Raw genomic sequence first — 27832 nt, forward strand, 5'->3', positions numbered from 1 at the left:
AAATTTGTCAGTGTCTTCAAGATTTTCTATTTTATTGGAGTATAAATTTTCAAAATAGTTTCTCATTATCATCTGTATTTCAGTAGTGTCTGTCATATTTCCTTTTCATCATGAATTTTAATAATTTCAGTTTTATCTTTGTCTTCATAGTATGGCTAAAGGTTTATCAATTTTATTTATTTTTTTCAGAGAACCATCTTTTTGTTTTGTCAACTTTTTGAATTTTTTCTTTTGTTTCAGTTTCATTGATTTCAACTCTGATTTTCATTATTTTCTGTCTTCTACTGCTTTTGGTGTTGATTTTCCTTCTTTATCTAGGGCTTTGAGATACAATGTTAGGTCATTTATTTGTCAACTTTCTATTCTTTTAATGAATGAGCTCAGTGCAAAACTTTCCTCTTAGAACTGCCTTCATATTGACTCAGAGATTTTTGATAAGTTGTGTAGCTATTCTCATTTGCTTGTATTTTTTTTTTTATTTCACCCTGATTTCTTCTACTATCCATTGGTCATTCACTAGCATATTATTTAGTCTCCAGGTGTTAGAGTAGCTTATATTTTTTTATTTTATCATTGATTACTTTTTTTAATTAATTAATTTTAAAACTTTGATTTGTTATATATGACAATAGAATGCATTACAATTTATATTACACATATAAAGCACCCTTTTTCATATTTCTGATTGTACACAAAGTAGAGACACATCCTTCATGTCTTTTTACATGTACTTAGGGTAATGATGACCACTGCATGATTTCTAATTTCATTCCATTATTATCTCACAGAATACAAGGAGGTGTTATGGGGTTTTTTTGTTTTGTTTTGTTTTGTGTTTTTTGGATTTGCTAAGAGTTCCTTTGTGGCATAAGATATAGTCTATTTTAGAGATCATGTGCTGCTGAGAAGAAAGTGAATTCCATCATTGATGGATGAAATATTCTATATATGTCTGTTGTCTAAATTATTGATTGTATTGTTTAGATCTACACTTTATTTGTTTAGTGGATCTATACAGTGGTGAGAGAAGTGTGTTAAAGTCTCCAAGTATTATTGTGCTGTGGTCTATTTGATTCTTGACGTTAAGAAGTGTTTGTTTATGTGTGACAATGTGCTCCATTGTTTAGGGCATAAATATTTATGATTTTTATGTGTTGTTGGTGTATGATTCCTTTAAGCAGTATGAAATGTCCTTCATTGTTCTTTCTGATTAACTTTGACTTGAAGTCCAATTTATCTGATATGAGGATAGGAACCCCTGCTTGTTTACCAGATCCATGTGAGTAATATGTTTTTCCCCATCCTTTCACCTTCAGTCTGTGGATATCTTTGGCTATGAGGTGAGTCTCTCAAAGACAGCATATTTTGATAATTTTTTGATCCAATCTGCCCAACTATGTCTCTTAATTGATGATTTTAGGCCATTTAACTTCAGAGTTATTATTGAGATATGATTTGTATTCCCAGTCACTTTGGTTTATTTCTGGGTTTTAATTTGAATCAGTTTCTCCTTTGATTGACCATTCCTTTATTCTAGTTCCTCCCTTTTCTGGTTTTCATTTTTTTTTTCATTTCATCTTCTTGAAATATCTTGCTGAGAATATTCTATAGTATAGGCTTTCTAGTTGTGAATTCTTTTAATTTTTGTTTATCATGGAAGGTTTTTATTTCACCTTCACATTTGAAGCTTAATTTTGATGGGTACAGTATTCTTGGCTGGTGTCCATTTTCTCTCAGAGTATGGTAAATATTATTCCAAGACCTCCTAGCTTTGAGGAACTACATTGAGAAATCAGCTGAGATCTGAAATGGTTTCCCCTTAAATGAAATTTGACATTTTTCTCTGGAAGACTTTAAAATTCTATCTTTATTCTCTATATTAGCTATTTTCATACTAATGTGCCTTAGTGTGGGTCTGTTGTAATTTTATATATTTGTTATCCTGTAAGCCCACTGTATTTGCTTTTCCATATCATTTGTGAGGTTTGGGCAATTTTCTGATATTATTTCATTGAAAAGATTGTGCATTCCTTTGGTTTATATCTCCATACCTTCATCTACCCCAGTAAATCTTAAAATTGGTCGTTTCATCTTATCCCATATTTCTTGGAAGTTCACATAACATCTTCTCTCCATGTTCAATTTTGTTTTCAATATTATATATTTTGTCTTCATTGCCTGAAATTCTGTCTTCCAAGTGGTCTAGTCTGTTGGTGATGCTTTCCACTAAATTTTTAATTTGGTTTATTAATTCCTTCATTTTGAGAATTTCTGCTTGATTTCTTTTCAGAATCTCTCTTTATATAGTAGTAATCTTTCACCTCCTGAATTTTCTCTCGGATTTCACTCCTAACATCATCTTTTACCCTGTGGATGAGTTTAACTATGTACATTCTAAACTCCTCCTCTGGCATTTCTTCCACTGTGGTGTCAATGGATTCTACTATTGGAGCATCTTGGTTTGTTTTGGGTGATTTGTTCCCTTGTATTTTCATGTTGTTTGTATGTCTACCCATCTAGCAGTGTGGATCTGAGGCAGTGCAGTTTCTATCCTGTAGAATTACAGTGTCCCTGAAGGTTTCCAGTATTTCACCATTATGGGGGAATACAAATAATTACAGCAACCAATATATACAATATACAGTCTAATACAAACAATATACAGTCTTAAACCAAATAGCTACTACTATGACATCTAAAGATTTTTCATAATAAACAGAAATAATATGAAATGATGTGTTCAGTTATTGCCTACAGTAAGTTTGAAAAAGTGTTTGCAATTTCAAATAGTGGACAAAGAGAGAATAGAATGTGATGTGATGTTTATGAGGAAGGAGGAGAGAAGACAGAAGTAAAAATTTAAAGGTAGAGTGAAAAAAGGGAATAATAGAAGTTGGATATTCACGAGAGAAAAGAGAGAAAGAGAATCAAGGGAAACAGACAAGTGAGAGAAGAAAAAAAAAAAAAATATATATATATATATATATATATATATATATATATATATATATATATAAAATTTAAAAACAAATTAAAAATAGAAATAAAAAAGTAAAAATAAAAGAAACAAAATAAAACTTAAATATACTAATCAGACATCTTAGTTCTCAATAAATTGATGCATGAAAAGTAATTGGTTCCAAACTGGTACAAGTGTGAGAGAGGAAAGAAAAAGAAAAGAAAACAACTCAGTGAAAAATTAAACAATTGTTTCCATTGGAATTCAAAGCATTCTCAGCTTTCCTTCTCAGCTGTTAGGTGGGGTTATCTGGAGTATGATGCCTGCTTCACCCTGAAGGTGGAGTCGCTAGAGTGAGAGGGTTAATCTTGGAGGCAGAACTCCTGGTGGTGGGGTTTAGGCTTAGGTATGCTCTAGTCAGTTCACTGGGTACAAATTGGTCCACAGATTTTAAATCAGCACACCTCCAGGGCCCAGCAATTGCCAGTCCATGCTGCAAGACTACACCCCAGGAATCTCCTTGGGTTCCACTCATGTGGTGTAAGAGCCTGTTCAAAGCCCACTACTTCATCTTTGGACCCCATGATTCCTGGTGTCTGATTAAGTCTCCAAACAATCTCCCCCACCCTACCCTTTTGAATTGCTTCTCTCACAGCCAGTCCTGCAAGCAGTCAAATTGGAGGGGGGGAAGCAAGCCAGTTAGGTTTCTGGAACCGGTATTTCACTGTATAAACCTCTCTACATTTCATTTTTTCCTGGTCACTTAGGCACATTCTCTGTTGGATTTGCCCTGCTTATTTTTCAAGCCATTCTTGGGTCTGCCAGAAATTGGCTCCCGTAGCTGCTGGCCCCCCATGCCATAGCTGCAAAATGGTTTCTTCCTCTGTCCTCCATGCATGTCACCAGGAGAGATGGTGGCTTCTTTCCATACAACGATATTGTGCAGCTCACCTTACCGTTTAGTTGAGCAGTGACTCCGATCTTTAAACTCTTCGTACACTGATATGCCTCAGTCCTCCCAAGAATGGGCCTTCCTTTAATTCCCTTATTATTTTACTGCATTTGCAGAGGTACTATTCTGGCTTGTGCCTCTAGCCACTGCCGTAGCTATGTGCTGGGAATTTCTCCCTTATTTCATTATATTTAATATCCTGAGTCCCTGATCTATTTTGAGTGTCCAGTATTAAATTCTAGTAAAGTCCCCCCCCCACATTCTTGTTCATTCATACACCTTGCTGAGAAGCTGCCTGTCTGCTTTTCTTGGTTTTATGCCATGGAGCAGCCAGGGAAGCAACCTCTCTATTCCGCCATCTTTCTGTCTCTCTCCCAAGCTCTGCATTTTAATACCAAGTTCCATGTCTGACACATAAAGCTATTCCATATACATCTATACTTATTGGAGTAAAAAATTATTAAGTATGTGGGAAAACATTAACCATATACTGTTTGAAAAAGAAATTGGATACAGAACATGTTCCTATTCAGCTCAATTTTGTCTAAGGAGATTTTATATATATATATATATATATATATATATATATATATATATATATATATATATTCTGCATTTTTAAAAAAGGAGAAATAAAGATAAAAAAGGAGAAAAAAATTTGAAGAGGTGAGGCCCAGATCCACCCTGCCAACCAGTAGACCCATGACAGAGCCCAGACCTGGCCTGGAACTGCCCCCACTGACCTGCTAACCTATGCCGGATCCAGGCCCAGAACTAGGACCATCTCTGCCAACCTGACAGGAGCCCAGGCCCAGGCCACCGCCATAGCCCTCCCCCTGCAGTAGCCTCCACCTTGTGATGACAGGGCTTAGAAGCACCTGCATCTTGGAACAGGCATCCCAAAGTCAGTGAAAGGCCCACCCATTCAGTGCCATCTCTGAAAGAAGTTGCAACCATCTTGGGACATCCCCACTGCTATCTCGAGTTACCTCCACTACTGCCACCACCATCTTTAGTTGCAGTAGCATCTATGGGGGACACCAGCAGGGTCTGGAAGCCCAACACCAAGGTAAGGTACAGATAATCTTCATGGACACTACAAGATTATAAGTAGAAACTGTACTAACTCAGATCTGCACTGCAAGAAAGGAAGACACATAAACAACATGAAAAAACAAGGGAAGAAAGTACCCCCCCCAAAAAAAACCAGGATACTAAAATAATAGAACCCACAGACAGTGCAGTTGATGAAATGTCAGGGAAGGGGTTCAGAATGTTTATAATTAAAATGATCTGCCAATTAAAGAATGACCTAAATGAGCAAATACAGGCAAAAGTTGATCACTCCAACAAAGAGATAAGGGAACAAATACAGGTAGTGAAACATTACTTTAAGAAAGAGAGATTCTGAAAAAAAAATCAGAAACCCTTGAAATGAAGAAAATAATAAACCAAATTAAAAAAAAAACTCAAAAGAAAGCATCACCAACAGACTAGATCACTTGGAAGACAGAATGTCAGATAATGAAGACAAAGTATACAGTGTGTGTGTGTGTGTGTGTGTGTGTGTGTGTGTGGTGCTGGGCACTGAACCCAGGGCCTGTGCCCGCAAGGCAAGCACTCTACCAACTGAGCTATATCACCATCCCAAAGTATACAATCTTGGAAAATAAAGTTGACCACACAGTGAAGATGGTTAGAAACCATGAAAAGAACTTCCAAGAATTATGAGACAGCATCAAAAGACCAAATCTAAGATTTATTGGGATAGAGGAAGGCACAGAGTTTCAAATCAAAGTAATGCACAATCTCTTCAATGAGATAATATCAGAAAATTTCCCAAACATGAAGAATAAATCGGAAAATCAAATACAAGAGGCCTACAGGATACCAAATGTACAAAATTACAACAGATCTACATCAAGGAACATTATCATGAAAATGCCTAGCATACAGAATTAGGATAAAATATAAAAGGACACAAGAGAGAGGAATCAGATCACATATAGGAGGAGACCAATTTGCATCTCAGCAAGTTTTTCAACCCAGACCCTCAAAGCCAGGAGATCCTGGAACAATATATCACAAGCTCTAAAAGAAAATGGATGTGAGCCATGAATCTTATATCCAGCAAAATTAAGTTTCATATTTGATGAAAAAATAAAAATGTTTCATGATAAACAAAATGTTAAAAGAATTTACAATTAGAAAGCCTGTATTACAGAACATCCTCAGCAAAATATTCCAAGAGGAGGAAATGAAAAACAATAATGAAAATCAACAAAGGGAGGAACTACACTAGAGGAAAGTCCAATCAAAGGAGAAAACAAGTCAAGTTAAAAAACCAAAAATAAATCAAAAAGTCTGGGAATACAAATACTATTTCAATAATAAACCTGAATGTAAATGACCTAAATTCATCAATTAAAAGACAAAGACTGACAGGTTGGATTAAAAAGAAAGACCCAACAATAAGTTGCATTCAAGAGACTCATCTTAGGAAAAGATATCCACAGAATGAAGGTGAAAGGGTAGGGAAAAACGTACCACTCACATGGACCATGTAAACAAGCAGGGGTTTCCATCCTCATATCAGATAAAGTGGACTTTGAACCAAAGCTAGTGAAAAAGGATAAAGAAGGACATTTCATACTGCTTAAGATATTCACAGATCGACAAGACATAACAATAAATAAATATCTATGCCCAAACAATGGGTCATCTATGTATGTCAAAAAAAAAAAAAAAAACCTTAAGAACTAAATAGACCATAACATAATAATACTAGGTGACTTTAATACATCTTCCTCACTACTGGAAGATCTTCCAAACAAAAACTAAACAAAGAAACTACAGAACCCAATAATACAATCAATAATTTGGACTTAACAGACGTATATAGAAAATTCTATCCATCAACAAGTGAATACACTTTCTTCCCAGAAGCACATGGAAACTTCTTCAAAATAGATCATATGTTATGCCACAAAGCAAGTCTTGGCAAATACAAAAAAAATAGAGATACAACCCTGCATTCTATCTGACTATAATGGAATAAAATTAGAAATCAATGATAAAATTAAAAAGAGAAGCTACTCCAACACCTGAAGACAAAACAATATGCTATTGAATGATGCATGGATAACAGAAGACATCAGGGAGGAGATTTAAAAAAAAACTTAAGAGAGCCAGGCGCGGTGGCACACACCTATAATTGCAGAAACTAGGGAGGCTGAGACAGGAGGACTGGGAGTTCAAAACCAGCCTGAGCAACAATGAGGCACTAAGCAACTCAGTGAGACCCTGTCTCCAAATAAGATACAAAATAGGTATGGAGATGTGGCTCAGTGGTTGAGTGCCCCTGAGTTCAATCCCTGGCACCCCCCAAAAAATAATTCTTAGAGATAAAGGAGAACTCTGAAACAACTTATCAAAATCTCTGGGACACTATGAAGGCAGTGCTAAAAGGAAAGTTCATTGCATGGAGTTCATTCATTAAAAGAAGAAAAAGTCAACAAATAAACAACCAAACAGCTCAAAGCCCTAGAAAAAGAAGTACAAACCAACACCAAAAGTAGTAGAAGACAGGAAACAATTAAAATTAGGGCAGAAATCAATGAAATTAAAGCTAAAGAAACAGTTCAAAAAATTGACAGAACAAAAAGATAGTTCTTCGAAAAAATAAATAAAATTGACAAACCCTTAGCCACTGTAATGAAAAGAAGAGAGAAAACTCAAATCACTGAAATTTGTGATCAAAAAGAAATTATCATGACAGACACTATTGTAATACAGAAGACAATTTGAAACCATTTTGAAAATTTATATTCCAGTAAAATAGAAAACCTCAAAGATACTGACAAATTTCTAGACGCATATGATCAACCCAAACTGAGTCAACAGGACATACACAATTTAAACTGGCACAAAATCAAAATTTCAAGCAAGGAAATAGAAGACACCATCAAAAGCCTACCAACCAAGAAAAGCCCAGGACAAGACAGATTCGCAGCTGGTTTCTACAAGACCTACAAAGAAGAATTAATACCAATAATCCTCAAATTATTCCATGAAATAGAAATTCTATGAAGCTAGCATCATCCTGATACCAAAACCAGGCACAGACACATCAAGGAAAAAAATTCAGACCAATATCCCTAATGAACATTGATGCAAAAATTCTCGATAAAATTCTGGCAAATCGCATACATAAACATATTAAAAAAATAGTGTCCTATGACCAAGTGGGGTTCATTCCAAGGATGCAAGGTTGGTTCAACATACGGAAATCAATAAATATAATACTATGATTATATCAATTGATGCAGAGAAAGCATTTGACAAAATACAGCATCCTTTCATGTTTAAACACTAGAAAAACTAGCAATACTAGGAACATACCTCAACACTGTAAAACCTATCTATGCTAAACCCAAGGCCAACATCATTGTAAATGGCAAAAAACTGGAGGCATTACCTCTAAAAACTGGAACAAGGCAGGGATGCCCTCTTTCACCACTTTTATTCAACACAGTCCTTGAAACTCTATCCAAGGCAATAAGACAGATGAAAGAAATTAAAGGAATACAAATAGGAAAAGAATAACTCAGACTATCATTATTTGCTGATGACATGACTCTATATTTAGAAGATCCAAAAAACACCACCAGAAAATTTCTAGGATTAATTAATGAATTCAGCAATGTAGCAGGATATAAAATCAATAACCATAAATCAAATGCATTTCTATACATTAGTGATAAATTTTCTGAAAGAGAAATTAGGAAAACTACCCCATTTATAATAACCTCAGAAAGAAAAATTCTTGGGAATCAACTTAACAAAAGAGGTGAAAGACCTCTACAATGAAAACTACAGAATGCTAACAAAAGAAATTGGAGAACACCTTAGAAGATGGAAAGATCTCCCATGGTCCTGGATAGGCAAAATTAATATTGTCAAAATACTACCCAAATACTACTCAAAGCACTATACAGATTAAATGTGATTCCAATTAAAATCCCATTGTCATTCTTTATAGAATTAGAAAAAGCAATCATGAAATTCATTTGGAAAAATAAAAGACCCAGAATAACCAAAGAGTGAAATAGGAGGCATCACACTATCAGAACTTAAACTATACCACAAAGCTATAGTAACAAAAACATCATGGTACTGGCACAAAATCAGACATGTAGACCAAGAGTACAGAATAGAAGACTCAGAAACAAACATACATATATATAATTATCTCATACTAGAAAAAAGGTACAAAAAACATACATTGGAGAAAAGATAGCCTCTTCAACAAATTGTGCTGGCAAAACTGGAAATCCATATGAAGCAAAATGAAAATAAACCCCTATCTCTCACCATGCACAAAAAATCAACTCAAAGTGGATCAAGGACCTAGGAATTAGTCCAGAGGCCCTGCACCTCATAGAGGAAAAAGTTCATCACATCAGATTAGGCCCCAACTTCCTTAAAAAGACTCCTAAAGTGCAAGAAATAAAATCAAGAATTAATAAATAAGAAGAATTTAAACTAAAAAGCTTCTTCCCAGCAAGAGAAACAATCAATGAGGTGAATTGAGAGCCTACATTTTGGGAACAAATTTTTACCAAATGCACATCAGATAGAGCACTAATCTCTAGGACATATAAAGAACTCAAAAATCTTAATAGCAAGAAACAAATAATCCAATCAATACATGGGCCAACAAACTGAACAGACACTTCTCAGAAAAGGATATACAATCAATCAACAAATATATGAAAAAATGTTCAACATCTCCTGCAAATAGAGAAATGCAAATCAAAACCACTCTAAGATTTTATCTCACTCCAATCAGAATGGTAGCTATTAAGAATACAAACAATAAAAAGTGTTTGTGAGGATATGGGGGAAAAGGCACACTCATACATTGCTAGTGGGACTGCAAATTGGTGCAGCTAATATGGAAAGCAGTATGGAGATTACTGAAAACTGGGAATGGAAACCCATTTTGACCCAGCTGTTTCTCTCCTCAGTCTATATTCAAAGGACTTAAAATCAGCATACTACAGGGACACAGCCACACTAATGTTTATAGCAGCACAATTCACAATAGCTAAACTGTGGAACCCACCTAGATGCCCTTCAGTAGATGAATGGATAAAGAAAATGTGATACACACACACACACACATACACACACACACACACACACACTGGAATATTATTTGGCATTAAAGGAGAATAAAATCATGGCATTTGCAGGTAAATAGATAGAGTTGGACAACATCATGCTAAGTGAAGTTAGCCAATCTAAAAAAAAACAAATGCCAAATGTTTTCTCTGATTTAAGGATGCTGATTCATAATGTAGTTGGGGGTCATGGGAGGATTAGATGAACTCTAGATAGGGCAAAGGGGAGAGAGGGGAAGGGAGGGGGCATGGGAAAGATGGTGGAATGAGATGGATATTATCACCCTAAGTACATGTATGAAGACAAGAATGGTATGAATCTACTTTATGTACAACCAGAGATATGAAAAATTGTGATCTATATGTATAATATAATTGTAATGCATTCTGCTGTCATATATAACAATTTTTTTAAAAAACGAATTTTTAAAAAGTACTCAAAAAACGTAATGCCAAAAAACCAAACATCGCAACCAATAAAGAGCTAAGGAGCTGAACAGATATTCTCAGAAGAAGATATACATTTGATCAACAAATATAGGAAAAAATGTTCAACATCTCTAGTAATTAGAGAAATGCAAATCAAAACTATTCTAAAATTTCATTTCACACTAGTAAGGATGGCGGTTATCAAGAATACAGACAACAATAAGTGTTGGTGAGGATGTGGGAGAAAAGGCACACTCATACATTGCTGGTGGAACTGCAAATTGGTTCAACCAATCTGGAAAGTAGTATGGAGATTCCTTAGAAAACTTGGAATGGAACCACCATTTGACCCAGCTATCCCACTCCTCCATCTATATCAGAAGGACTTAAAATCAGTATACTACAGTAACACAGCCACTTCAATGTTTATAGCAGCTCAATTCACAATAGCTAAACTGTGAAAGCAACCTAGATGCCCTTCAATAGATGAATGGATAAAGAAAATGTGGTACATATACACAATGAAATATTACTCATTAAAAGAGAATAAAATCATGGCATTTGAAGGTAAATGGATGGAGTTGAAGAATATCATGCTAAGTGAAGTAAGCCAATCCTAAAAAAACAAAGGCCAAAAGTTCTCTCTAATAAGTGGATGCTGATCCATAAGGCAGAGGGGTGGGGGGGAATGGAAAAAATGGAGACACTTTGGTCAAAGTGGAGGGAGGAGTGGGGTGGGTGCATGGGGGCAGGAAAGATGGTGGAATGATATGGACATCATTATTGTAGGTACATGTATGACTGCACATAGGATGCGATACTACATCGTATACAACCTGTGAAATGAAAAGTTGTGCTGTTATTGTGTACAATGAATCAAAATGCATTCTGCTGTCATATAAACCTAATTAATATAAATAAATTAATAAAAAAGAAGATGAAACTCCTCTGCAAAGAAAACTATATATAACTAAACAAAGAAATAGATAAGGACATTAAAAAATGTGAAGACATTTCATGTTCTTGGATAGAATTAATATTGTCAAAATGGCCATACTACTAAAGGGACCTAAAGATTCAATGTAATTTACATCAAAATATCAATGACATTTTTCACAAAACTAGATAAAAACTGTCCTAAATTTCACTTGGAAGAATAAAAGACCAAGACTAGTCAAAGCAATTCTGAGCAATAAAAATATGGCTGAAGACATCACAATACCCACCTTTAAATTAACCTATAGAGATACAGAAATAAAATAGCTTGGGGTTGGCATAAAAAATAGACCAATGGAATAGAATAGAATATGCAGAGACAAACCTACACAGATATAGTCATCTGATGCCTGACAAAGCCACGGAAGAGCCTTCAGGAAGTAGTATTGGAAAAACTAGCTATCCATATGTAGAAGAATGAAACTAGATCCCTATCTCTCACTCTGCACAAAAGTCTACTCAAAGTGAAACAAAGACTTAGGAAATATACCAGAAACTTCGTAACAGCTAAAGGAAATCACCCCAACATATAGATGTAGACATTGACTTTCTCTGTGGGACCCCTAATCTCAGCAACCATTACCAAAATTTAAGAAATGGAATAGTATCTAATTAAAAATCTTCTGCATGGCAATGGAAAATTGAGAGCATCAAGGGAGAGCATGGGAGAAAATCTTTGATAACTGCTCTTTTGACAGATAATTAATATTCAGGATATATAAAGAACTTGAAAAACTGAACATGCACACATACACACACATACAAAACCTCAAATAATCCAACCAATAAATGGGCAAATGAGCTAGACAGACATTTCTGCAAAGAAAACATACAAGTGGCCAATAAACATATGAAAAAATGTTTGAAATCTTTGGCAGTCAGAAAAATGCAAATCAAATTTGTCTGAGATTTCAGTTAGAAATCAGTCATCAATATAAATAGTAATAACTGCTGGTGATAAAAAGGGGAAGAAGGAACATTTATGAATTTATGAATTTCTGTTAGGAATTTAAATTAGTACAACTACTATGAAAATCAGTATGGAGATACCTAAAATATTTAGAAATGGCACCACCAAGGAATCTCCATACTGCTTTCCATATTGGTTGACCCATTTACCCAATCCTGGGTTTATACTCAAAGGACTTAAAAACAGCATACTACAGGGACACAGCCACATCAATGTTTATAGCATCACAATTCACAATAGCTAAATTGTGGAACCAACCTAGATGCCCTTCAATAGATGAATGGATAAATAGATGAAGTATATATACACAATGGAATATTACTCAGCATTAAAAGAGAATAAAAGCATGTCATTCGTAGGTAAATGGATGGAGCTGGAGAATAAACTAAGTGAAGTAAGCCAATCCCCCCAAACCAAATGCAAAATGTTTTCTCTGATATATGGATGCTGATCCATAATGGGGATGGGGGGAGCATGGGAGAAATGGAGGAACTTTAGATTGGGCAAAGAGGAGGGAGAAAAAGGGAGAGCACAGAGGGGTAGGAAAGATGGTGGAATGAGGTGGACATCATTACCCTAAGTACACGTATGAAGACATGAATGGTGTGAATCTACTTTGTGTACTACCAGAGATATGAAAAATGTTCTCTGTATGTGTACTATGAATTGAAATGCATTCTGCTGTCATGTGTAACAAATTAGAATAAATACATTAAAAAAAGAAATGGCAGCACCATAAAAAATAATTCAAAGAGGTTCTCTCCAAATGGTGGAGTTATGGATGACTTTTACATTCCTCTTTAGTATTTTTCTGAATTTTCCTAAATAAAAATAACAAAACATAAGTTCATTCATCATTTCTACAAAATGCTCATAAGATGTGAACACCTGTCTTGACTTTCCACCAGGTACAGTGGAATTCTGAGCAACTCTAGGCAGCAGAAGCCTCTATAACTTGTGAGAAAATGTCCTAGTCATCATCCTCAGCCTGCTCATATCATGACACAATCACTTGTCTCATTCCCAAAACTCTCCTAGGTAATAACTTTCATCTAATATCTTTGAAAATACATGGCCAAAATTAAGTGCCATACTCTTGAGTGGCATCCCCATTTCCCATTCCTTCTGTACCCTAAACTCCCTATAATATAGGTATCATGACTCTGAGACCCAGGCCTATGTGAGGATGTACACGCATCCATTTATCAAACTACAGGAAGCACAGCAGATGCAGAGATCTGTCCTCAGGGAGTGTGAAGTTATCTGTGTTCAAGACAGAAACTGGCCATTTACAGCCTGTGAGGGGCCTGTGGATGTCTTTGACGCCAAGCCTTTGATCAAGTGCTCTAGATGGGTGTGGAGATAGCCAAGTGCAAGTACCAACTCTAAAAGGCAATTAAGGGTCACATTATTGACTTCTTCCTTCTTGGGGATTTTCCTCTGGGCTCAATTTTATTGTGTTTAGTTCATATACCATCCTATATAAAAGAGTCTTGGTCAAGTTTAAATGGATTTGCTGCTTAATCTTCAAATAAAAAAAACACACATTCAATTAATCAGAGCTCCTCCCTCCTCCATCCCACGGCCCCCACCTTTCCCCCAAACAATCAGGTTAATCCACAATTCAGACACATGGAAATCTTCTGTAGCAGAGGAGGGCAGGGGTAGGGGAGACTGGGGGTCAGGAGATGCGATTTCACAGCCATTGTGAGATGTGAGACTTTGGGAAGATTATGTAAGTCTGAAGAGCCTCTGTGCTCCTGAGCTAGTCTGAGGGTCACTAAGATCGATAGGGACGGTGCTTGGAAAGTACACTGGAAATATGGGGATGTAAAAGCTCTGGGAACACAGGGGCTAGCCACTTGGTTGGGATGAAACTCTCCTAGAACGAGTTCCCCTGGGTGTCTGCTCCATGTCCACCAGCCCTCTTATAGATGCAAAGCTTCTTTGCATCAGAACCAAGGTTTCTCCTTTCTCTTTTCCCCAAGAGACTTCCTCCCCCTCCTTCTGCATCTCATTGTGAGTTTCTTCTACTAATGGTGCTGAGATAATGGGTTTCAATATTTGGAAAACAAACTCAAAACCTCACCATCTATTAAAGACCAAAATAACCCATATTGACTAACATAAGACATGAACTCACTGAAACACCAACTTGGAAACAGTTGCTAATTGCTGAATGATGTTGGGTTGTTGTAATTTTCCTCTATGTATTTTTCTAATTTTCCACTTTTCCCCTGTGTGAATGCACATCTTCACAACCTGCAAGCACTAAACACCTTATCTTCTGAGTTCCTAGGAGTCCTGTATGATTCCAGGCACTGGTGACCAGAAGAGAAAAGAGTGTTGTCCTTGAATATAATTTAATGGAAGGGTCCTGTGATAAGCCAAGGGGCACACAAAGAAGTGGATGATGACAAATGTGGATATGTTTTGTGAACAGTGTTTTAAATGGTTAAAAAGGAGGTTATTTACTGAGGTCAAGTGTGTCACATAAGATCCTCTATGAAGTGACTTTTAAAGGGCATATGAATGATAATGGTGAGTTAGCTAGTTCAGAGTGTGGATGGGGAGAGGATTACAGGGGCAGAGAATTGCTCAGGTAAAGGCCCTGAGGCAGGAAAGATCTTGGCCACGGGCTTTGGGGTGGCTGTTATTGTTTGTGGTGCTGAGGACCAAACCCGGAGAACTGAACATACTGATCTCCTGCTCTACCACTGAGATACATCCCCAGCCCAAGCCACGGTATATATGAGGAAAGGAGAAGAGATGCGAGTGGTTGGCACAGGTGAGCCAGGTACAGAAGAATGCAGAAGAGAGGGTTATGGACAGAAGTGAATTAATGCAGGCTGAAGACACTTGTGACTCTGAAATGGACAAAACTAAAAACAAGAGCACACGATTCTGGCAAGTTTATACTAAAACTGCTCATACCATCAAAGAGCAGCATTGTTTCACTGAAGGCAGTCTATGAAAGGGAGCAAAAGGCATAAAATAATATCTCTATCTTTTAATACCTTGCTCCTTGAAATGTAGTCATTCAAGCCGAATGCTTTAAGAAGACAAGAAGATGGTGACATTTTGGAAATGCCTAAATATTCAACCACAGAGGAATGGTTTAGCAAATTAGGGTAATTTGACTCTATGGGACACTATGGAGTTAAAGCAAAAGTGGAAACTCCTTAAGAAACCAATGAATTATTTACTTTCTGATGTGGAGGGACAGGTGGGGACTATACATGGCACACAGGGCGTAACTTCATAAGAATGGGGTCAATAATAGCAAGGAAGTATGCACAAGCAAAGACACATATTCATTTGGAATGTGGGTTGTTTCCTATTTTCAAATTTCAATTTTTTCTCATTTTCTTTTTTCCAAGTACGAACATAAAGAGCCAAAGCAGCAGCTTCCCAGATGGCTGCAGTAACCGGGTCCACAGGAAGCGTCACAAGCTCCTAGGGATTCAAGCCTCACCGGGAGAGTGAACTCTGCATGGCAGTAGCGCATGGTCTCCACTCACCTCTAGATTCCCAGAGACCCCCGCCCCTGCTGCCAGCTCCTGCCACACCTGTCTTCAAGAGCCTCAGAATGACTTGTGGGTCAGGTCCATGGTGAGTGTGCTTTGGTACCCTGACCAACACTCTGGCTGTTCTCTTTTCAGACATGTGCAGTCAGTCATTCCCTGTCTTCATCCAGCCAGGTGTGTGCTCTGGTGACTCTCATGCTCAGTTAGCAGGACCTCGGTCTCACAGAAGGGCCTGCGAGGGGCAGGGGACCCTCTGGGCCTGGCATTTTGGCTGAGGCCACACTCCAGCCTCTCAATATGGTGAGCCCTCTTGATCCCTTTGAGAAAGCAGCAGGCAGCACGCCCTTTGTCCCTTAGACTCACGGCAGTGAGGGTCTTGGTGCCTGCCCGCAAGGAGGGCCTGGGTAAGGAAAGAGAAAGTGAGGTCCCATTTATGATGTCCCTACCAAGTTCTGGGCATTGCACCAGGCAATCAGAGTTCTATGGCCAGGTGGGCTCAGTGCAGGACCCAGGAGTTAGCGGAGGTTTTCGCCACTAGAATCTAATTCCTGACTTCAAGCAAAGCACCTGAACTCTCTAGGCCTTAGTAGTGACGGGGATGGTACACCTGCCTCATGTTGTTGCAGAGTTGCAGGAAGATTCAGTGAAGTCAGCCTCACAAAGCATTCATAGATTTCACTAATGATAGTGATGCTTATTTCTACCCAATGAAGTAAGCAGTATTATTGTCATTTAAAAGACTGGAAAACTGTTTCCGAGAAATCAAGCAAATTGCCCTAGGCTGTCCAGCACCCTAATGATTTAACCTGGATATTCACACTCAGTTGAATCTGTAAACAAACATCTCATTTGACTATCCCTTGTTCCATCTGAACACTGAGTCTGAAGCTTGGTTTGCAACCCAGGGCTTAGCAATTTGGGATTGTTCCTGAACCTTCTAAAAATGTCAACGGTTCACTAACTGCAATAAACACAACCTCTCACATTTACATAGTATTTTATAAAAAAAAAATTGTACCCTTTTTTTACTCTAAGGGTGAAAACCACTTTTAAGTTGTAAAAATGTTATGCAGTATAGCAAAACAAAGAGAAAGCATTTACAATGATCCATAATCTCAACACCTAAATATACATAGATATGTGTATACATGTGTATATGTATGCATGTGTGTAGAAAGAGACAGATGGGCAGAGAGACAGGTATCTGGTATTGTATGTATTTGTACATGCTCATGAATGTAGATAGATGGCATACATTTCATAAAAGAGGGTTGTTTCCACTAAAAGAAAGCGTGTTTCACCTCAGGGTATCTCCCCATCCTACTTAGTGTTCAGCTCAATGCAAAATATAGGTAAAGAAGAGCCTGGAAATAGAGTTTGGAGAAAGTCAGCTGCTCTGAAAATTTGGTTAAGACTGCTCTATCAATAACCAGGCACAAAGGCACATGCCTATAATCCCAGCAGCTCGGGAAGCTGAGACAGGAAGATGGCAAGTTCAAAGCCAGCCTCAGCAAAAGTAAGGCACCAAGCAACTCAGTGATACCCTGTCTCTAAATAAAATACAAAATACGCTGGGGATGTGGCTCAGTGGTTGAGTGCCCCTGAGTTCAATCCCTGGTACCCCTACCCACCCCCACCAAAAAAAGACCACTCCACCTGTGGGTGATCTATGGGACCCAAGAGGAAGGGTGGCCTGGGGAAAGGAAATTCAGGTCTATAAGAAGGATTTTGCTGAATCAGAGACAATGTAACCTCTTGCCTGGGTCCCACCAAATACCAAATGAAATGTGTTGCCTGGGGAAACAGCCTTGTGTTCACAGAGTTTGGGGAGAGTGGTGAGAAGGGCCCAGGTCCCTGTCTGCACCCATTAGGTGGCCACCCATTAGGTGGCCAGGAGGAATGGAGAAAGGCTCCAGAACCCAGGACCACCCACAGAGGAGCCCACCTGCTCTGGTTATCTCCACCCGCAGGATCTGAAATAGAGTTTCAGTCAATATTGTATAGCTCTCACTGATACACCGGCCCCAGCTGACATATGGGCTGTGTATTTATATTTCATAAAATTGGGACAGCAATTATCTATGCAGTTTTATAAGCTGATTTTTTTTTAACTTACAGCCTGAATATTGACCCATTCTATTAGGATTCTATAAAGACATGGTTTGTAACATCAGCATAGAATTCCACTGTGTGCATGCACCAAATTTACTTAACTATTCTCCTATTGTTGGCACATTTAAGTGATTTCTAAGTTTTTGCCCTTATAAATAATGCAGTGATGACCTCTGTGTATAAAACTCTTTTTGAGAGCTCTGATTATTTTGTTAGGTGGAAAAAAATAGCAAATTGTTCTCTAAATCTGCTGTGCCAGTTTATCCACCGGCAGAACAGCCTGCAAGAGCTACTTTCTTGCTCCTTGTCAATGCTGATTATTCCCCCATTAAAACAATATACTTTGATGAGATTATAGATAAAAACACATTTATTCAATCATCTGTGATATTGGACACTTTCAGCATGCTTTTAAGCCATTCATATTTTGTTTGGCAATTACCTCTTTATACCTTTCAGAATTTTTTTTTCTATCAACATAATTACATTTTAATGTTAGAGCTCTTAATGTATAAGGATACTTTCCCTTTATTCTTATTTTGTCACATATTTTCCCACACTCAGTTTACTCATTTGTTTCTTAAATATTGCTAATAGGGCACAGATTTTTTCCTTCTCCTTTTCTCTTTTTTGTATAGTAAACTTTGCAAAATACAAGCTTTTGCTTCTGAGGAGCCAAGAGTCCTTCTCAATGAAAGAACAATATGTCCTTTATTTATGCTTCATCCTTGTGTTTTTTTTCTAATTTCAATTGAAGGTGCTTAATTTATTTAGCATATTGTGATACATTATCTGCAATAAATCCTATTTTTCGAAATTATTGTACATGGTACCACTTATTAATCATGTACTATTTGTGAAGAAATTCTCCACCCCTAATTTTAAAATCCAGCTTCACCAGATACAGTATTTTTTTCTGGGCTTAAATTATTGCAGTGCTTATGAATGTTGATATCTTGCAGAGAAACACCCTCCACCTTTCTCCCACTTTTCTTTTTTTTTAGGGTGGGGGTGGTTCTGGGGATTTAACTCAGGGGAACTTTTCCACTGAGCCACATTCCCAGCCCTTTTTATTTTTTATTTTGAGACACGGTCTCACTATGTTGCTGAGGTTGGCCTCGAACTTGCGATCCTCCTGCCCTTGCCTCCGGGGTCGGTGGGATTATAGATGTGCGCCACTGCAACCGGCTCTCACCACTTTTTCTAAGTGGTCTCGACTATTTTCCCCTGTATTTTCTTTCAGATCAATTTTTAAATCATTTTGTCAAGTTCCAAAAAGAATCCCATTAGGATTTTGATTGCAATTATATTAAGCCCATAAATTAATTTGGGGAGAATTGATACCTTTGCAGTATTAAATTTGCTAATCCTACAACATGATATATCGCTCCATTTATTCTAGTCTTGTTTTATTGTCCTCAATAAAATTTTGTAGGTGTGGGTATTTCCCACATAGATTCTGCACATTTCTTAGTTTACTCCTAAGTATTTATATTTTAATTGAATTTGGGAATATGATACATTTTTATTATATTTTTATAATGGTTATTACTGGCATATGACTATTGATTTTTGTTTATTTGCTTTGTGTCTGCCCACAATACTGAAATCTGTTAGCAGTTCTAATAGCTTTTTTTTTTTTTGGTTAGTTTATTCTCCTAGGCTTTGCAGCTATAAGAACATTTTCTGCTTGAAATAAGCAAGTGACTTTCCATTCCTGGCTTACTAAGAATTCTGATCAGTAATGAAGGTTGAATTTTTTAAAATTACTTTTCAGCCTCTCTTGAGAGGATCAGATGGTTTTTATCCTTTGACCTACTGATATGAGGCTTTATACCAATAGTTTTTTCTAATATTCAAGATTTTTCATCAGTGCATTCCTGGGATAAACCCCACTTGGTCACGGTGTGCTATGCTTTGATAATGATGCTGATTTCCAGGGTTCACATAAGAAAGCGAACAAACTTTATTGTGATTTAACTGAGAGTTCTAGTTGCAGCTGGGCCACTTGAGCAACCGTATAGCCTTGGCCAAGTCACCTACCTCCCAGACAGTCAATGGAGGACATTATCACTACCCCACAAGGTTGCCACAAGAACTACAAGTAATATACCAACAGTTTAAAATGATAAGCCTTGTAGAAGGTAGTCACGTGTGGCTGGCTGCTGTTTTCATTTCTACTATCATCCCTTCTCTCCATTTTGTCATTTCAAGCTTTTCATAGCTATAGGAGTGATTGATCTCTTATTTTAATATATTTGGGTTTTTTAAAATCCAGTTAGCTTGATAAATAAGCAACATTGATTTTTTAAAAAATATATTAATTTTTATGTGGTGCTGAGGATCGAACCCAGTGCCTCACACGTGAGAGGCAGGCACTCTACCACTGAACTACAGCCCCAGCCCTAGCAATGTTTATTTTGTTGACATTAATGACCCTTTGTGGTTCACTTTTTCTTCAAGTCTCATCCTTCAATGTTAAGAGAGATTGGGGATTATTTGCTATCTTGCTCTTGCAATTCACCTCCAGCTCTCTAAGGACAATGGCAGAAAAATCTAACATAGTAGGAGGACATTTAATAGGACTTTTCTTGTTGCTTTGGAATATTACCTATGGCTACATAATCAGGTAAAACACCAGCAAGTTCTGCCGCCTTCTACTGAGAACTGCTAAGGGGCTTCCAACTGTTCTTCCCAGAGGTGGCGAAGAGGGGCCCAACTGGACCCTCCTTCTTCCCACCCAACACCACAATCAGCTCATACACTAAGGAGATGGCATGGGGTGGGGGAGGATGTCTCTGAGGCTGTGAATCATAGGCTTAAAGGGAGAGAGCTTTTCCTTTTATCCTCTTCTTTAATAAACCAAAGGAAGAGGCTACAAGCTAAGACATGAAGACATTGTGTGTGTGATTGAGGGAGAGAGAGTCAGCAAGAAGAGGAGAGGGTTACCTCAGCTCCAACAGGTGCCGCAGACATTTCATGGGTAACACAAAGGCTCCCAGAACTGAGCAGGGTAAGAGCAAGCTTCCTCCCTCACCCCTTATCTTTTCCCCATGGTCCTATACTCCAGGGGAAGAAAGAAGGACGGAAGCAGCTGAGAAGGCAGGAGGGCAGCAGGACGCACAAACAGCCAGTACCCCTGCTCCATCTCTTTTGATGAAGTGGTGGTCCTACCCACCTTCTGCAGCCACCTTCAGAAGGGGCTCACCTGCATTGCACGAGTGGCAATGGCTCTCTGAGCATGGATTAGCATGCATGGGAAACCTCTCCCTCTTTGGTTTCTCAGGATCTTGAAGATTTCTCAGTAGAAACCATTAATTTTATTTCTTTGATTCTGAATGGGATAGTGATTTCATTTTTACTAGATAATCTTGCCATGCTTTCTTAAGATTTATGAATTTCACTGGGATTATGGCAGGGCAGAGCTGGATATCTGTGTTCATGCTACTATCCTGTCAATAAGGAAGTTCCATTTACTTCTAATTCCAAGCCCTGAGAGTTAAGCCAAGTTATGCTACCCCCATTTTAAAGATGCAGCCAGAGCTTAGAGAAATGGGGGAAAATTCTCACCAGACTCATAACTTTGTTCGATCTTGCAGACTTTTAATTATTCCTGTCTTTCTCTTCCTCTGCTCTGCCACAGAACTACACCCTAGACTGAAAGACACTTGCAGGCAGACCCCATTGGCCCCTCAGAGAAGGGGAAGACTTCTTTATTGGCAGGATAGTAGCATGAGCACCTGAGGGTCAAGTGCATTGCAGAGGGTCAGGACATACTTTCATTCCCTATTTGCTCCAGACATATAAGGTCTCATTCTCACACACCTTGACCTTCCAGAAGAGAAGGATATGGATAACATGTTTTTCTCTTTTACTTGTTACTAAAAACAGAATTAAGAGCTGGTATCATCCCATCCTTCCCACTCCCCCACCCCCATCATCAGGTACTATTATAGCTACATATTGAGGACTACATGATACCCAAACAGCCACAAATATCCCACTCCTCCTTCAGTGATCAGAGCTTCTGTGCTAAAACACCTCTGTTTGGAAAAAGTACACAGAGTGGCAACCAGAGAAATTCTTCTTATAAGACGGTGCATCATACCACAGTGAAGGAAATCAGCTTAGGTTCTGACACTGTCTTCCCAGGCCTGAGATTTATTTCTAAATAATGTGCATCAAAGAGTTTCTGGGTTCTGAGTTCTCTATTAGGCATGTAACTTGCCTTATCAAAGCCTCCCAACAGACAAGATGCAATATAATCTCCCTTCAATGGAATAAAAGAAACTGAGGCACAGAAAGGTGAAGTAAATATCCCAGATCGTATAGTTAGCAAATACCCAGCTTGAAATAAAAAACAGATTCTCTGTGGCTCTAAAACCCATATCCTTTTCACTAAATTTTAATGATGACTCTCACTTTATTGAGCTCAGCAATTTGAATTCCTTCTTTTTATCCCTCTGGAGAAAGAGAGAGCTAGACACATATCACTTCAAGTAGAAATCCATAAATATGTAAATAAAATATAACATGCAATCAACCCTCAGGTGAAGGGAATAGAGTCCCCTGAATCAGCAATGGATGTGGCATCTCTGGCTGTACAAAGACACTTTCACTTGGAGAATTGGCATTCTTCAAGATGACAATGAAGTGGGCTCTCAAGCAACAGGGTCTTTGATTCCCAGGAGCAAGCAATCACATGAGAGATGTACAATCACTTGGTTTATGGTATTGCTGATTTGTGATCCTATAATGATGTGAAGAGAGCTACCTGGGGACTAGTTCAAGAAGGGCTTTGGGGGAGAAAGAAAAGAGGTTTCCAGGTCAGAAGAGAGACACTTTAGGTTGCTGAAGATCTTTTTTCTTTTTCTTTTTTTTTAATGAGAAGGAATATTTCCAGGAAGCAAAATCAGGACCTATACATGGGTGTTGTATAGAGGCAGATCTGGGGCAACAATGAGGAAGTTATCTCTGTCTGATGTTAGATGATAATTTTAAGACATCAGTACACAGGTGTCCAGACTATTAAAAGTGATACTTAACAGAAGAGATGGAAGTCCAAGTTGAATCACAGTGTCTATATTTTTCATCATCTCACTTGCTTTCCCCAGTTACTGACCTTGGCAATCATTTTCAATGTCACTGCCCTTGGTTCTTCTGTGAACTCCAGATAGTTAATTCTAGCAGCCTGCCTGCTGTCCTTCTTCTTTTGAACCTAAAGGATAGTGTCCATGTATGACCTCATCCCAAAATTCATAACCACATTGACAAAGGATAGAGAATACAATAACACAACCCATGAGCAGAATGGGCTGCCTCAGAGATTGTGAACGTACTATCAGAGGCAGAGATGGACACCCCTCAGCTCTCCTGGACCCAATTCCTATCATCCTCTGGATGTCTGCTGTGAGGATGTGCTAGAGGAAACCATCCAATGTTCTAGACAAGAACACCTCTGAGAGTCCAGACTACAATATGAGTATCGTGTCCTGAAATGGGATTTCCCATCAGATAGGGAAGAATAACAAAAGTTGGTCTCCTTTTGAGGTGCCAATCAGTCCTGAGAACTGGACTCCTTGTTTTCATATAACAATTCATAATCATAACTTCCATAACAACAACAGCAAGAAATAATGATTTATTTCATTATAGGCATCTAAAGAGCATTTTGAGATTTTCAAAGCACTTGGATACACATGATTGCCTTTGCCCCAAGGCCTGCATTTCCAGAAAAGATGATGAATGATTAGAATGAGAACAAGGAACCAAATGATGAACACCACCAAAAAATGAATGAAGTATTTCAAGGGAATGGCATAAATACTGGGAATTAAATCACTTTCGTTAGTATGAAGATGTATCTCTGATCCTAAAGTCCAGGTGAAATCAGGAGGTTCTCATGGAAGAGGAGGCAGTCACCTAGTCCCTCTGTGGGTCCCCCTTACCTGATACTCACCTTCACCTCCAGCACAACATATTACAGCTCAAACTACTCCTCTGCCCATCTTTTGTGTTTTCCATCTCAGGAAATGGTTCTGCCACTCACCTCTCAGTCATCTGAACCAGAAGCCTGGCATGTCACTTTAGACTCCCTTTCCCCATTGTCACATTCCTGGAATCCCACATGATGGTCTGTCTAGGTTCCAGTGTAACCGGCTAGGAGTCCTGCTCCAAACTCCAACCTTTTGGTCTGAGATACTCTGAAGCCTAACCCTTGACAATCCTCTTGCTCAAGGTGCTCAAGGGGTTGACTCTGCTCCTAGTGCCCTGAGGGGGTACCTTGTCAGTGTCTCCTTCGTCCTGGTAGAACCAGAACACATGCCTACCTGCCTTGATGAACTGAGATGCACTTGAGCCTGTGACTTCCTGCTGCCGAGCCTCTGCCTGCTCCTAGCAGGTCCTTACTAAGCCAACCTCTGCCACCCAGGACTAGAACAGAGTTCAGCACATAGAATGGACTCAGTAAGTGTTTGATGAAAAGGACTGAGGCAGCCATTCATTCTCAGCTGGTCTCCATGATTACCCAATCCCACCTTCAAAAAGACACTTGGGAGGAGAGGAGGTCCCCACAGCCAAAAACTCCATCAAACCACAGGAGTTAGAGAAGATATTGCTCAGTGAAGTTAGCCAATCCCAAAAAACCAAATTCCAAATGTTTTCTCTGATATAAGGAAGCTGATTTATAGTGGGATAGGGAGAGGGAGCATGGGTGGAACAGAGGAACTCTAGATAGGGCAGAGGGGTTGGAGGGGAAGGGAGGGGCATGGAGTGATAAATGATGGTGGAACGTGATGGTCATTATTATCCAAAGTACAGGTATGAAGACACGAATTGGTGTGAATATACTTTGTATACAGCCAGAGATATGAAAAATTGTGCTGTTTATGTGTAATAAGAATTGTAATGCATTCCGCTGTCACATATAAATTAAAAATAAATAAATAAACCACAGGGTGAGAGTCCCTTAAGTCAGAAGACTTACCTCTAAGAACTTAAATAAACTGTGACCTTGATCTCATAACTCTGAATATAATCCCCCCCCCATCTACCTCTCAGAGCCGCCTTAAGGATCACATTATATAAAGGGCATTTATAGAGGGGCCAGGTTCAGGTGTCACTGCATATCAGCGATTCTTCCATTTGGCTGTGCATCCACATGGGTCAGGGGGCTCCTTAAAGCACAGACTCCCAGGCCAAACTCCCAGCATTTCTGATTCACTGGGTCAAGAAACTAGTTCAGAGTATTTTCATTTATAATAATTCTCCGGGTGATATTTGTCTTAATTCATTTGGGTGGCTATAGCAGAATATCATAAGGTAGGTAGCTGATAAACAACAGAATTTATTTTTTAATAGTCCTAGAGACAGGAAAGTACAAATATCAAGGTGTCACCAAATCAGGTACCTGGTGAAGGCCCAGTTCCTGGTTCACAGACCCATCTCCTTGCTGTGTCCTTACACAGCAAAGGAGCAAAGGAGCTCTCTGGAGTCTCTGTTACGAGACTTGTGACATCATCACCTTCCAAATCCTCCACCTCCTGACCAGCACACTGAGGATTAGGTTTCAACATATATAAATTTGGGGGGAAGACAAACATTTAATTTCTAGTAACACTGATAATGCTAGTCCAGGGACCACACTTTGAGAACCACACTGCTCTGCATTATTCTGAGAACACTACTATTTGATGCTGACCCTGTCTTCTTCCATGAAGTATGCTATTTCAACACACAACTTCATGTTTATGTTTTACCTCTTGCTGTTTGGTTGGAGTCTTCACCCAGCCTGTAAATTCCTCTGGGCAGAAATGATACCTCCCACATTCCACACTCTCTCATTTTCTGGTTTTGTAAAATAATGAGTACATTTTCAGTGTGATTAATAATAGAATAGGGGAAGGAGAGAAAACTCAGACTACCAATGCCAATAAAGAGCATCCACAAATGGATAGATAGCAGTCCTGGCATTCTCTTAAAAATTAATTACGAAGCAAAGAACATTCTACCATCAGAGGCAATGAGAGAAATGATATTATTTTCTTGATGACACACTTTGTAGAATGTGGGTTATTCAAGATTTTAGCTGTAACTTACTTAAACACCAGCATTTCTTGAAATATAATATCAAAAATAGCATTCCAAGTCATAATTTTTATAGTGATAGTCAGATCATTGTGTTTTCAACATGTAAAATCCATTATACAGTTGTGGCAACTGTTTGCAATAGATTGTAAATTTTTATTGAGACGATCATCTTGCAATTGAATTTCCAAATGTATTATATGATCATCAGCAAATAAGTCCATGGGGGCTGATAAAGTACTTTGAATATCATTTATAAAGATCAACTGACAACTCTTACATTTACCCCATGGAAAGAGAGTAGTCTCATCAGTAGAATCAAATCAATTATTTTTATGGATGACGATTGCATTGCAAAACTGAGATAAGGTATTATCCGATTTAATAACATACCCTTATGTCCTTTTAAAGTACTAAGTTTCATAATCAGGTTTCAATGAGGAATTTTACCAAAGGCCAGTTTTGAAAATAATTTTAAAAATGGCATCTCTGTTCATCATAGTGCTTCAATAACTTTCAAAGCAATATTTCCAAGAGATGGAAATACTCACTTTCCTTGGCTTACATGCTACAAGATATACTTCTGAGATATTTAGGGATGGTTCCAGTTAATTCTGCTAGAACATTCAAATTTATTTCCAAAACAGTTGAAAACTCAAATTTGTTCTAAAACACCTGCTCTATCAGGGAGCTGTTTAAGCTTAATGCAAATTATAAGTTTTCTTGTGGATAATTTTGTATGCAAAAAACATCAGTGAAGTACAAAACTGCATCCAGACAAAATGAGATGCACAAAACAAACGCACACACACACCCCCCCCTAACACCCGCCCACTCCCTGAGTTCACCAGGTGTGCTGTGAGCCACACCGGTCAGTATCTGGTGTATACCCTTCCACCAGCCTCAGAGGGCCATCCTGCTAGCACTTTACAGTATCTCACAGGCTGCAGCCCTCTGACTTGCACCTCCACAAGTGAACATCTGAAGTTCTCAAGGTCATCTACCATATGTATTATGGTACTCATGCACTTCTTAGCCATTCGACACGTATAAACTTGTGCCGCCATTTTTAATAGCTTCCTCTCTTTTTGTGTCACTGATGAAGTATGAGGTGCTCCTAATCCCATTATTTTTTTTCTCATAATTATATGGTATTCATCGTAGTATGGTATTCATCGTAGTATGGGGCACAGAACAGTGATTTTTAGCACTGCTATAACGTGTCACCTTATAGCAGAATTTACATACTTTGCTTTTTGTTCCATGTCTCTCTTCTGAGGGACTCTTCATTCCCCGCACCCCAGGATTCCATCAGTGACCCCTTTTCCCTTGGAAGTCAATACTGCCTTCTTCCCTGAATGGCCCCTCCCCACAGTGCAGCACCCCGCTCTGTGCACCACGCCCACGGCATCTACCTCTCTATTCATCCCCCCCAGAGATCAAGGGGGTTAGAGTCAGAAAACCTGAGTGCAAATCCTGACTATGACATTCGCCAACTCTATGACATTGGACAAAAAGTTTTAAGATACTGAGCCTTGATTCCTTCATGTATGAATGGTTACTTAGACTGAAAAAAAATAGATAATAATATGATTTGAAAGAAAAACAAAACAACTA

The 27832-nt window shown here is 38.4% G+C and overlaps 1 protein-coding gene across 2 annotated transcripts in view; it reads right to left on the reverse strand.

The window, feature by feature from the left end:
• The window catches only part of Ptprt (protein tyrosine phosphatase receptor type T), a 1048660-nt gene that overhangs the window by 573847 nt on the left and 446981 nt on the right, over positions 1-27832 (reverse strand). The window lies entirely within an intron of this gene.

The sequence above is a fragment of the Marmota flaviventris genome, chromosome 2 (genome assembly GCF_047511675.1).
Source record: "Marmota flaviventris isolate mMarFla1 chromosome 2, mMarFla1.hap1, whole genome shotgun sequence".
Classification (NCBI taxonomy): Eukaryota; Metazoa; Chordata; class Mammalia; order Rodentia; family Sciuridae; genus Marmota; species Marmota flaviventris.